Consider the following 13107-nt stretch of genomic DNA (forward strand, 5'->3'; position numbering starts at 1 on the left):
GACTGGGCCAGGCCAGAAATGTACTCCAGGCTGAGCCAGTGAGACTCTTGCCCAGGAGCTTTCTAACAACCACACTCTCAGATCCTCCCTCCTCTGGGGTTGCTAAGCTAGGATGTCAGGAGTCTCGGGCTCCCTGCAGCCGTCTTGCCCACCACAAGGTGAGTCGAGGCCCTGACAACAGGATCAGTGTCCTAGATCTAGCGAAGTCCAAACAAGACTTCACCTCTGGTCTTTCAGTTTAGAGGGTCCAATAGATGATCGTTTCTGCTGAAGCGAAAGAATACTGATAGAATCTGAGCTTGTATCAGTCTGAATATACCAAAATGCCCACAGAGCAAGAGAGCCTCCTGAAAACCCTCCAAGTACAAGCTTTCCTGCAAAAGGACCAATTCCAACCAATTAGAGCATAAGCTTAGTAAAGGCTGGGACTGCGGCTTCCTGTAGTTCTGATCACAAAGACTTGCATTTAGAGGAGCTCTATAAATGCTTGCTTATGAGCTAACTAACACACAGAAGCAACAGGAAACCAGAAAAGAGCAAAAGGGGCTTTTCAAAATCTCTATCATTTTTTTCTCCAAAAAAAACCACACATTCATGTCAATGCAGGATCGACTCTCAAAAAAATTTTTGACACAATATTTCCTGAGAGAAATTGATTTATTTGCTCTGTAGAAACCTTGCCATCGGTGATTGATTTATTTTTTTCAATGCAGGGCTAATTATGCTTTTGGGGGGAAACCCTCAAAACTGTTACTATAGGTCCTGGGACTTCCTGAGCTGTATTTGAGAAGTTCTATTTTTATTTATTTTTTTAACATTTTATTTATTTTATTTGTCAGAAAGAGAGTGAGAGGGAGAGAGAGACAGCACAAGCAGGGGAAGTGTTAGGCAGAGAGAGAAGCAGGCTCCCCACGGAGCAGGGAGCCTGACATGGGACTCCATCCCAGGACCCTGGGATCATGACCTGAGCCAAAGGCAGCTGCTTACCTGAGGAAGCCACTCAGGCACCCCAAGTTCTATTTTTAAAAACCAAGCTAACAGGTGGGTCATTTCCAGTGATAAAGTCTAGAAAAATAATACCATCCAAAAAAGTTGAGGGGTTTTTTTTGTTTTTTGTTGTTTTTTTTTTTTCAAAGACACAGTGAGAGAGGGAACACAAGCAGGGGGAGTGAGAGAGGGAGAAGCAGGCTTCCCGCTGAGTAGGGAGCCCGATGTGGGGCTCGATCCCAGGACCCTGAGATCATGACCTGAGCCGAAGGCAGACACTTAACCGACTGAGCCACCCAGGCACCCCCCAAAAAAGTTGAGTTTTAATGACAAGACTCCCTCCACTTCTCTAAAGGAAACCATTCTAAACAATCCTCCAGAAAATGTTAAAGCCGGGAGTGAGACGGAGGCTTTCTCAACTCTCAGATATCCATGGGGCCTCTCTTCCACCTGGGCAGGGTTGCTCCAGCAAAGTTGATCTCTCTTTGCTCAACTAGACGTGCTCATGTTGGGGGACTTTGGAGACAGTTCGTGGCTTTCCTAGATCTGGGGTTCCAAGCCAACAAAAGGAAACAAATAAACAAAACTACATAAAAAATTTCTTTTCTCTCCTTTAGTTCTAAATCCCACTGTGTTTCCACCCTCCTGCTTGTTTTCTACGCAAATAACAAAACTTGAGACCCACAGATGTTCTCTATTTAAATATATGATATATGTACCACTGGCCATCTCCCAGAGCAATTGTGATCTTATTTCCCAAGCAAAGGCTGAAAAGGCATGTCTCAGAGGGATGGGGCTTCTCTAGTTTGTCCCATAAGGTCAGCCTATCCCTGGAAACAGCAGTTTGGACAGCTAGCTGGCTGTTTCTCCCAGCTGTGTCCTAGCTTGCCAATAACTGGGCTGCGGGCATTCTGCCACGTCCTGGCCCCTCGTCCTCAAGCATCACCCGTAGCCTAATCTCTGCTCCACCTTCCATCTGAACCCTTGTGACTCTTCCCCTCTTCTCCGTTGTCCTCCCCCTTCCCTGGCTCTGGACACCTCCTGCTTTTCCTCCCTTTCCACACCAGTCTATGTCTCCCGGTGCTGCAGCTCCAAATGCTATCATCTGCACAAGAATCTGGAATGTACACTGGAGCCCTGAACTCTTCCCCCTGTTGCCGGGGCTGGGATGAGACTGCAGGAAGCAGGAAGGCCCAGGGACCACTCATCAGAGGTGCCGGGCAGTGGTAAATGCCCCCCCCCCACCTCCAACGATGCATACACAGGAGCCCGGCAATATCACCGTCCTCCCCTTATAACCACTCCCAGCATCTCTCTGGGACGCTGTTTGCAGAGGGCTTCCACTTTCAGAAATGCTTACAATAACCGGTCTGAGGAAGTCCAAGCATACCTTGGAATGATTGTGAACAAGTGACCTCACAGGCTAGGAGTTTCTGGATCTCTCCTGGTAATACTAAGTATTATTACTAAGAATACTTATTATCATTGTTAATAATACTGCTTCGGACTATAATTACTACTAATACTTGTCAGTATAGATAATGACAATAGTAATAGCTATTGTTCATTGATCTCGCAGGATGTGCTAGGCCCAAAGACACCTGCTTTACAGACAACACCTCACTTAAGCCTAATATCAGCCCTCTATGGGATGCACCATCATTAAATCACTCACCACCCCCCTTCAAAGATTAGGACACAGGAGCTCAGGGAAGGTAGAGTCATTTGCCAAAGACCATAGAGCTGGTAGATGTGATTCCCTCCACCACTCCACGCTGCTGCCTCCACTGGGAAGGTTAGCACTCTCTGCGCCTTTAAAATTTTTTTCCCCAAACATTCCAAAATAATTATAAAACGTGGATACTCCTCTGCCTTTAGTATAAAAAGCATACTGACATTTACAAGGCTCTGCTTTGGATCATCGTAAATATCAGATAACACACAGGGCCAAGTGCCATTTTACAGAATCTTCTGTTATCTGTGACCAAGTCCCTGCCCTTCCCCTGGCCTCCAGGTCAAAGCAGAAGGAGATGGGGTGGATTGCTGGCCCGAGTCTCTATGGAAGCAGAACGTATTCAGGAGTAATCTTCCTGGACTATGTCCCTGATGTAAGCCTGTCTTCCTTTCTTCCTTCCTTTTCTTCCTTCCTTCCTTCCTTCATTCATTGCCATGAATCTCTTGCAGATAAGGAGAGAAAAATTGAGAGTGAAAGAAGGGGAGTCTGTGTCCTGGGGAACGTGACAAAGCTATCTTCCTGAAAAACCAATACCTATGGAAACCCCAAAGCACTAAGTTTTGAGCTGTTTTTTTCCCCTCTCTACATGATCTCCCAGGTGAATACAAATGTGGTCAGGCTTATTTGTTGGATTCAAAACATGATTAATCGCTTATTACTGCTGCATCACTGACCCAAGACATGACTTTCACCTCCTTGTCATTTCATCATCTGATCTTCTACTCCACCGGCACCGTCTGTGAACAAGATGTCATGAAAATTGCATTGGCACTTCAAAAAGGAATGCACCCCAGGCGCCTGGGTGGTTCGGTCAGTTAAGTGTCCGACTCTTGATTGCGGCTCAGATCATTATCTTGGGGTCATGGGATCGAGCCCCGCGCCAGGCTCCGTACTCAAGGAGTCTGCTTGTCCCTCTCCCTCTGCTCCCGCCCCCAATTGCACTCTCTCTCTCTCAAATAAAGAAATAAAATCTTTGAAAAAGAAATATCTGTACCCATCTATCCAACACCTTTGTACCCATTCACCCATCCTCCAGTCTACTCATCCACCCAATGCCTCCTCTATCCATCCACCTGTCTACCCAAGAGCTTCCCCATCCACCTCTCTACTTGCCCATCCATCCCTTCCTTCGTTTCTAATCTCGTATCACCCTCCCTGATCCAGGTTCCTACTACCCTTCACCACCAATCTGCATTATCAGTGTGTATGTGTAATAAAACGTAACTTCTCTCCCTGAGCCCAGCATCTCTCTTTCAAAGCCATCAGATATACCAAATTAATCATTCTTTAACTTGGCTCTGATTATGTCATCCCCTATGCAAGAACCTTCAGTGGTTCTCCCTTGTCTAGAACATAAAGCCCAACTTCTCATTCTAACATCCAAGGGCTTCCTTTATCTGTCTCCAACTGCCCTTGCTTTTTGTCCCCCTTCATTTCAGTTCTCCAATATTTCAAACATACAGAAGAGTAGAGAGAACAATAACAAATGGTCATGAACTTGCCATCCAAATTGGATTTTTCCATTTTGGCTTCAAATGCTCTTAGAAAGCAAAACATTACAATATTCAGATACAACCAAGAGTGTTCTTTGTTCCCTCTCTTCCTCCCTTATTCCTCAACTGCTCCTCTTCAGCTAGTGTGTCTTCTTACACAAACCATCTTTGCATAGCCTTAAGTCACACCATCTCACGATATAAACGATATGGACTATTACTTTCCATTTTTAACTTGTTTAAAAACATCATTGCTCCAGACACCTGGGTGGCTCAATCAGTTAAGTGGCTGCCTTCGGCTCAGGTCATGACCCTGGGGTCCTGGGATCGAATCCTGCACTGGGCTCCTTGCTCGGCAGGGAGCCTGCTTCTCTCTTCCCCTCCGCCTGCCACTCTGCCTGCTTGTGCTCTCTCTGTGTCAAATAAATAAATAAAATCTTAAAAAAGAAAGAAAGAAAGAAAACATTTTTTAAAAAATCATAGCTCATCTTGCTTTTTTCACCCAACATTTCATTTTCCAGTTTTGTCCACCTGATACATACAGATCTAATTCCTTCATCTTCCGGATATGTTAGCCCACTGTAGGACTAACTATAGCTTATTTAGCCATCCCCTTCGTGACGGACATTTAGGTGATTTTTCTGTTTCTTTACTATAAACACTATTGTAGCAAACACCCTCATACAAAGGGTGTGTGTGTGTGTGTGTGTGTGTGTGTGTGTGTGAGATATGCTAGAATATTTTTATAGATCTTAAAAGTGGAATTGCTGGGTCATAGGGGTACACCTCCTCCTTCACTGTTGCTAGACACTGCTCAGTTGTTTTCCAAAGGGGCTGGACCGATTTGCATGTTTATTAGGAGGTTATGAGAGCCCCTCATACTCCCCTCTTGTCGGCACTTAGGACTGTCCAACCAATCCAACAGGAGTCAGACTGTGTTTCTTTTTGTTTTGTCTTTACTTATTTATTGTTGTAGGAAGATTTTTTTTATTTTTCTATAACGGCATTTATCAGTATTTTTCTTTACAGTTTGTGCTTTTTTATGTTTCCTTTAGGCAGAAGAAACATTCCTTTTTATGTTTCTTTTCCTACCACCAAGGTTTTAAATATAACCGCCTATATTTTCTTCTATAGTTTCCAAGTTCTGCTTTTCACCTTTAGTGCTTTAACCTATCTAGAATATATTTTTGTGAACTAAGGTAGAGGTTTCATTTTTCTATACAAAAAATATAGATGTGTGTGTATGTGTAAAATCATTTCCTAAACATAACCCCCAAAATGACAACCAAGGGAATCCACCCTGTTTCCAAAGAGTCTGCACTCCCCCGTGACCGATCCATAACACACAGTCACTTACTGCGCTCCCATTTGCAGAAGGTTCTGTTCTCCCATTAGTCAGCGGACCCAGTGCTCCTCTAGTACCTGCTGTTTTCCTGACTATCACTGTAGAGGAAGTCTCGATATCTGATAAGGCAAATGTTTCAACAAAAATAAAAAATACAAAAATACAACCTACAGATCTTATTTTCTTAGCACACGGAGATAAAGTTAGAAAGTAAAAGCAAGTGCAAAGCTTTAAAAAAAAAAAACCTTTGGAACTAAAATAAACATAGTTCTGAATAATGCATGGGTCAAAGAAGAAGTTGCCATGGAAATTATGAAATATTTATATCCACATGACAATGAAAGCATCACTCATCAAAACTTCCAGGATGTAGCTAATTTGTAGCAGTAATGGCATTAATTTTCAATCACTCTTGTTTTCAGATGTATGCACTTTTTAAATTACATTTTCTAATTGGACATAGCTGACATGCAGGAACATTATTAATTTCTGTAGCAAGCCATTTTACAGAATTCTCTTCAGTGGCAAGTATGATATTTGCTGTTGGCTTTTGATAAATATCCTAACAAGCTAAGGATGTTCCTATTTATTTCTATTTGCTAAGAGTTTTTGTCCTAAATGATGAAGAGTTAGAAGTATGCCTTTTCAAGGTCAAAATACAGGGACACCCAGGTGGCTTAGTTAGTTAAGTGGCCCACTCTTGATCTAGGCCCAGGTCATGATCTCAGGGTCCTGGGATTGAGCCCCACATCAGGCTCAGCACTCACTGGAGAGTCTGCTTCGGGATTCTCTCTCTCCTTTTGCCCCTCCCTGCACTTGCTTGTGTGCTTGCTCTCTCTCTCTCTTTCTCAAATAAATAAATCTTTTTAAAAAATTAAAAAGTAAAAATTAAAAATACCATTTCTCTCCCATTCATAGATGGTGGTCCTTGCCAATATAAGGCAAGAAAAAGAAATGAGGTTATGAAAGAGACAAGAACAACATCATATAGATTTTTTCTTTTTTTTTTTTTTAGATTTTATTTTTATTTATTTGAGAGAGAGACAGTGAGAGAGAGCATGAAAGGGGAGAAGGTCAGAGGGAGCAGACTCCCCATGGAGCAGGGAGCCCGATGAGGGACTTGATCCCAGGACGCTGGGATCATGACCTGAGCTGAAGGCAGTCGCTTAACCAACTGAGCCACCCAGGTGCCCATGGCGACCATCATTTAGAATTAATCAGTGAGTGGCTTCCCGAGCATATTTTCCTATTTCTGACCCTTTGTTTAACCTGTGTGCCCTGAATAAAATACTCCTTCATTCCATCTCCAAACTTAAGTCTATGTTCTCTCTCAAAATCCCAAGAACCTTCCTAATAATAGCTAATATTTACTGATTGCTTACTGTGTACCAGCTAGTGGTTTTATATCATCTTTTTTCAATCCTTACAGCAACCCCATGAAGGAGGTTATTATTAGCTTCATCTTGAAAATGACAAAACTTAGAAGATCGAGAGTTTAGGCTGAGCTCACAAGGCCAGAAAGTGGCAGAACCAGGACTGAGCCAGAGAATATGTCTACAGCCCTAAGCACTGCACTGAACCGCAACACCAACCTACCTGTTCATGCCGCAGGACCCAGACACTTCTGTCCGCTAGCCTTTGCTGTGGTCTGGATTCCTGTGTCTGACTTTTCTCAAATCCCTGCGTATCTGTGTGGACACAGTGACGTGCCACCCAGGTCCCTTTCAGGTGCACAGTATTTAGCTCCGTAGCTGTGAGGAGTGCTACTGGCAGACATCCAAGCTGTTGGCCCTCTTTGGAACTGCCTTAACTAAAGAGGTATCCGCTCAAGACCATGCCCCCTTCTGGGAGCAATAATAAGGTATAAAGGCCCAGTCTCCTCGCCCCTACTCAGGAGAACTCAGAAGGGCCACCCACTTTGGAGCTCTCCCCAGGAGTAGACTGAAGCTTTAGTTGTGACTGCACCAAAGCACAACTTCTCCATTCACTGCCTCCTGCTTTCCTTCTTTTCCTTCTGCAGGTGGGGACCCCCAAGAGTACTCGCTAATATACTTCTGCATTATAATCCTGGCTTCCTAGGGGAACCCACACTGGAATCAATCCTAATCCTTCAAGACTCACTTCAAATTCTGCATCCCCAACATTCAACCTTCTCTGAGCCCCAAACCCCCATCCCAGATTTGAAGTTCTCCCTCCGTACCCATGTCCCTCTCTGCTGTATTCGAATCACAGTTACACACCTGTGTCTTTGCTTCTGTTCTACAGTGTGATCTCCCCAAGAGGGCAATGTGTCTGACTCATCTCTCTGTCTTCTTTAGCAACTGTCTACCACCAAGCATGGGCTCCAGTCAGCCACATCTGAACTCAAATCCCAGCTCACCTTTATGAGTATCAGTTCCCTCATCTGAAAATGGGATGGTGACGGCATCTTGAACTTAGGCTTTCAGAATTGAATATCTATGGGGTGCTTAGCCCAGAGCCCAGCACACAGTAAGCACTCACTGTTTGCTTTCTATAATTATTGTTTACCTACTATCATGATAGTACTACTGATACATGTTTATCAAATGAGTCAAGAATGCCTGATGGGGACCAGCTCAGCAAGCTCTACTAGCAGAGTGAGTGTTCATGACTTTGTCTCCCTGGCAGTCAGTGGGGATTGGCTGAAGGTTTCTCATTCTCTTGGCAGTTTGCCCACTTTGTGCTCTCTCTCTCTCTCTCTCTCTCTCTCTAGGCAGGCCTCCTAAACTGGACCCACCAGCATGCAAACCCTCGCTCTCTCCTGCAACCAAGAAATAAAAAATAAACTTGGCTTTGAATCCAAGGCCATGGGTGCTTTTGATCTTGGTTACAAAGCAAGGCAATTATTAGACACAAAAGCCCTGATTTATTTATGAAATGCGACGGACATCTTCGAGGCGGGAACGAAAACCTCACTGAAGACCAAGACCTATTGCCACACAGTGAATGGCTGCTTTCAAACACCAGCCCCCCAGATGCCTTGTCGTCTCCGCTAAGAGTCTTTCCTCATTAGTGCTTCCTCCAGAACACCGCAGTTCCCAACAATCAAATTCACTTCACGGCCAGGCAAGTAATTAAATTCTGTAGGCATCAGAGCATAGAATAACGGATGGCTATTGTTAAGGAGGCTGAGACTGAAAATGGAATGAATGGGCTTCCATGCCCCATCTCAGACACCGTAGGGGCAGGAAGGGAAAGCAGGCAGGATGCAGATGGACCCTCCCCACCGGGGCTCTGCAGGAGTTCGTGGATTCAGTACAGGAGCTGGCGTGGAAAACCTGTGTTCAGGGCCAGACTCTGTTTTTACCAGAGGTAGGCCTCAGTTTCCTCACCTGTAAAACAAGGTAAGTCATTCTCCATGTGTGGTCCCCAGACCGCAGCAGCAGCATCACCGGGGAGCTTCTGAGAAAGGCAGATTCTGGGGCCATTCTCCACTCTCCCGATTCAGACCCTGTGGCAATGGGGCCTAACAACCTGTTTAACAAGACCACCAGGTGGTGTTTCTGATGCTCGAATTTGTGGATCATATTTAAAAATGAGGCCACAAATTCAAATGCAGAAAGGGCCAGGGAGGCAAAATAAAGGAGCCAAGCAGGTGTGCTACACCAGACAGCAGCAGGGACCCTGAGACGGTGGGGACAGTGTGCCCTGTCTAAAGGGGCTACCAGCTACTCGGTTCCAGCCAACTACTACCAAATATGGACAACCCATGTGGATCTGATATTGGCAAAGTTTCTTTATTTTTTTTTTATTTGTTTGTTATTTTAGAGAGAGCACGCACAGGGGGCAAAGGGCAGAGGAAGAATGAGAAAGAGAGAGAGAATCTTCAACAGACTCCCCACTGAGCACAACAGAGCCCAACGTGGGGCTCAATCTCATGATCCCGAGATCATGACCTGAGTCAAAATCAAGAGTCAAATGTTTAACCAGCTCAGCCACCCAGATGCTCCTCAGAGCTTCTAATTTTTGAAGAGAAACACAAAGTGCTAATTTTTATGTGAAATCTCACAGTTTTAAAGTATTGGTTTAATTTTTCTTAACATAGTGAGGGCACACAGATTGTCCTTAAGAACCAAAATCAGTGGATGCCTGACATTTTGCAGCCTCCCTTCTGAGTTGCCTTGGACCTCCATCATGATACATTCTACCCCTTTGCCCTTGACTTTCTCTGAACACTGAACTTTGAACCTCCTTTCCCCACTTGGCAGACTCCTATTCATCTTTCAATGCCCAACTCAAAGGTCATCCCCACTATGAACTCACCCTCAACTCTCTGACCCACTTTCCAGCTCTCCACTAAGAAGAACATGGGGTTAAAGAATTGACACACAGCAGAAGGTTAACACAAAGGGAAAACGTGGAGAAGCTATAAAACAGGCTTTCCCCATAGAGGAGGAATTAGGACCTCTTAGAAGAGTTACCCTATTGCTGCTTGAAAAATCACTTAAATAAAAACACTGATCCCATTTGACCAGAATCAAATAAAACGAAGTTTTAAAAGATCAAATATAAAGAAACAAAAGTGCAGAATTTGTAAGAAAGATTAAAAAGACAGTTGGCATGAAAATACCTGGGGATTCAAGCAGGGAGCCCAGAGAGAGCCAACCATGTGATGAGACTAAGGTCGAAAAAGCAAATGCCTGCATAAATTTCATTATTAGAAATAATGTGTCTAGACAGCCCTGCTCTACTCAGCTGGTCAAACCTTCCTTGAGTACTCTGAATGGTTCTGAATGTTAACTTGTGCAAGCTAGGAAAGCCTAGGTAGGGTGTGACCTAGGTTGGGGGGAAAACACAAAGCCAAATCACAGGGGGAAACTGAAGGGACCTGGAATATCTACCCAGAGGTGGGGAAGACCTGGCTGGAGGGTCATGATTTCTGTCCTCAAGCAATAGACAAGTTTCCATGTGAACTGATCTGTGTGGTCCTCAGGATATAACCAGGACCATGAGTGTCAACACTGAGATTTCCCTTCAATACTGGGGAGAATTTTCTATTGATCATGATTGATCCCAAATGGAACGAGCCATCGTGAGAGGTAATGAAGGTCCTTTATGAGGGACATCTAGCAGAGGGAGAACGGCAGAGGATGATAAAGGGACTGGACAGAGACCTAGTGGACATCTATGTTTTATTTCTCCCTTCTTTTATTTTTTTAAGAGAGAAAGACAGAGTGAAAGCAAAAGCAAGCAGGGGTGGGGTGGGTGGGACAGAGAAAGAGAGAATCTTAAGCAGAGCCCAATGCAGGGCTCAAGCTCATGACCCTGAGATCATGACCTGAGCCAAAATCAAGAATCAGATGCTTGGGGCGCCTGGGTGGCTCAGTGGATTAAGCCGCTGCCTTCGGCTCAGGTCATGATCTCAGGGTCCTGGAATCGAGCCCCGCATCGGGCTCTCTGCTCCGCGGGGAGCCTGCTTCCTCCTCTCTCTCTCTGCCTGCCTCTCTGCCTACTTGTGATCTCTCTCTCTGTGAAATAATAAATAAATAAAATCTTTAAAAAAAAAAAAAAAAAAAAAGAATCAGATGCTTAATTAAGCCACCCAGGCACCCCTCTTCCTTCTTGTAAGAAGACTCCATGGGTTGGGTGGAGTTGAATGCACACCCAGCCTCTGGGGTGGGGATGTCTCCAGGCGCCGTCAGTCAGAGCACTGCAGCTTGCTGGCCACCGGGGCAGATTCAGGAGAGCAAGCGTGACCCATGCTGGGCAGTCGGAGCCCAGAAGGCTCCATTCTGGGAGACAAGTTCTCTCAATTTCTACAGGACTTGAAGCAGGTAGGAATGTGCGCCCGGAGCTGCAGAGGCCATGTGGTTGTCTCTCTCCCCATAGGGAGAGGACATGGTTGTCTCCATGACCACATGGAGAGAGACTACAAGAGAACCCTTCACCCCTCACCAAAAAATATTAGAAAACAGAGAAAATCAGAGCAGAGTTGCAGAGAAATAAAGTTCTTTTGTGCCCCTGAAGCCCCGACGCCTGAGGCCAGACTTGGCTCTGGAGGTTAAGTGCCTTTCTTCCTTCAAGCCAGCTGAGCCAGGTTTCTGTTGTTGGCCACCATAAGAGCCCTGACCACTAGGATGGTCTCTAAGGTCTCAGCCAGTTCCTTTTGCTGTGACAGATCTTTATCTGACACTTAAAGCGAGGGCCACCCGCAAGCATTTGTCCACCCACCCACAGGAATGCTGGTGATGGCTTACGGCATTTGAAGTGCTGCCTCTAGTCGTCAGAGGAGACTGCACTGTCAAAGGGGGACTGGAGCATCGTGAGGAGGTAAGTTATGAAGTCAAAGAGCATCCTGAGTCTAGGAGAAACCGGCAGGCAGAGTCGCTGCCCCAGTCCCAAGCCCAGGAAGGACACCTGGCCTGGAAGCTGCTCTCACCTCCCGCAGAGCAGGAGTTGGTGGGAACACCCACCCGAGTGCTAGGACCCAGCTCAGGAATGGGGAGGGGTCCAGTTCTTTAGGATCAAGATTGAGCCGCCATTGAATGAGTACCTGCGGCATGCCAGGCCTGTGCTGGACACTTGGCCTAACTCGGCTCTTCCAAGCAGCCCCCTGAGGTGGGCACTGTCACCGCCTCCGTCTCCGTCTCCCAGATGTAAACGTGGAGGCTCAGAGTTCACGAGTCAGTGAGGGGCAGTTCTGGAACCAACTCCCAAAACCCAGCCACACTGCCTCCTGCTGGTGGTGACCACAGACCAAAAGGGACAAGTCTGTGGTCACCACATGAGGAGGCTAGACCTCCTCATCTATAGAATGGGGTGACTGATGATCCCCCTCCCCAGTCTGGCCAGGGGCTGGCCCCCTCGATGTTCCAGGGTCTGTGGGATCTATTAGTACAGAAGGAGGTCAGCCTCGGTGCCGAGATTATCTATCACTGATGTGACACAAAGGGACGTTCTGTGTTAAGTCAGCCAGCCAGGCCCATCCCCAGCTCTCTCCCAGCCCACAGGGGCCAGGTCGCTTCCTTTGTTCCCCTCCCAGCTGTGGCCTGGTAACAAGGCAGCCAGAAGCTCAGCTGCCGACCTTTTTTCATTATTTTCTACCCTGTTAACCTCCATCACCAGTGATGCTGCTGTCAGCCTAAATGAGAACTGAAAAGATTTATCTCACTTGTCCCAGGGCTCAGTCAGGAAAAAGACCCTTCATTTCCTAACGGCCCTGATGACCCTTTCTCTGCGAGTCGCTCCCACCCGGGAAAAAGATGTGACAGCAGCCGCAGGCGCGAGCTCAGGACCAGAGTGAGTGACCAGAATCACCTCAGCCTGGCTTTGCAAACCACCATGGTTTTTTTCTTTATTGCCCTGTATTTACATTGCCTTTCTAATTATGTTTGCTTACACAAATATTCAACTTGGACGATGTTTCATAAACACGGCCCCGGGAGGGGACCAGCGCAAATTGTACAGTGGGAGGGAACGAGCCTGTGATTATAGTTCCACTGTAGAAGTCATCCTCCAAGTGGACAATCCAAATACAGACCACAGACATTTCAAATCAACTTGTCCTCTTCCCCGTGCTTCTAGCA

At 45.9% G+C, this 13107-nt stretch overlaps 1 protein-coding gene across 4 annotated transcripts in view; it reads right to left on the minus strand.

Moving 5' to 3' along the window:
• The window catches only part of SRGAP3 (SLIT-ROBO Rho GTPase activating protein 3), a 256625-nt gene that overhangs the window by 97685 nt on the left and 145833 nt on the right, over nt 1–13107 (minus strand). The gene's annotated exons all lie outside the window — the stretch shown is intronic.

This window comes from Meles meles, chromosome 20 (assembly GCF_922984935.1).
Source record: "Meles meles chromosome 20, mMelMel3.1 paternal haplotype, whole genome shotgun sequence".
NCBI lineage: Eukaryota > Metazoa > Chordata > Mammalia > Carnivora > Mustelidae > Meles > Meles meles.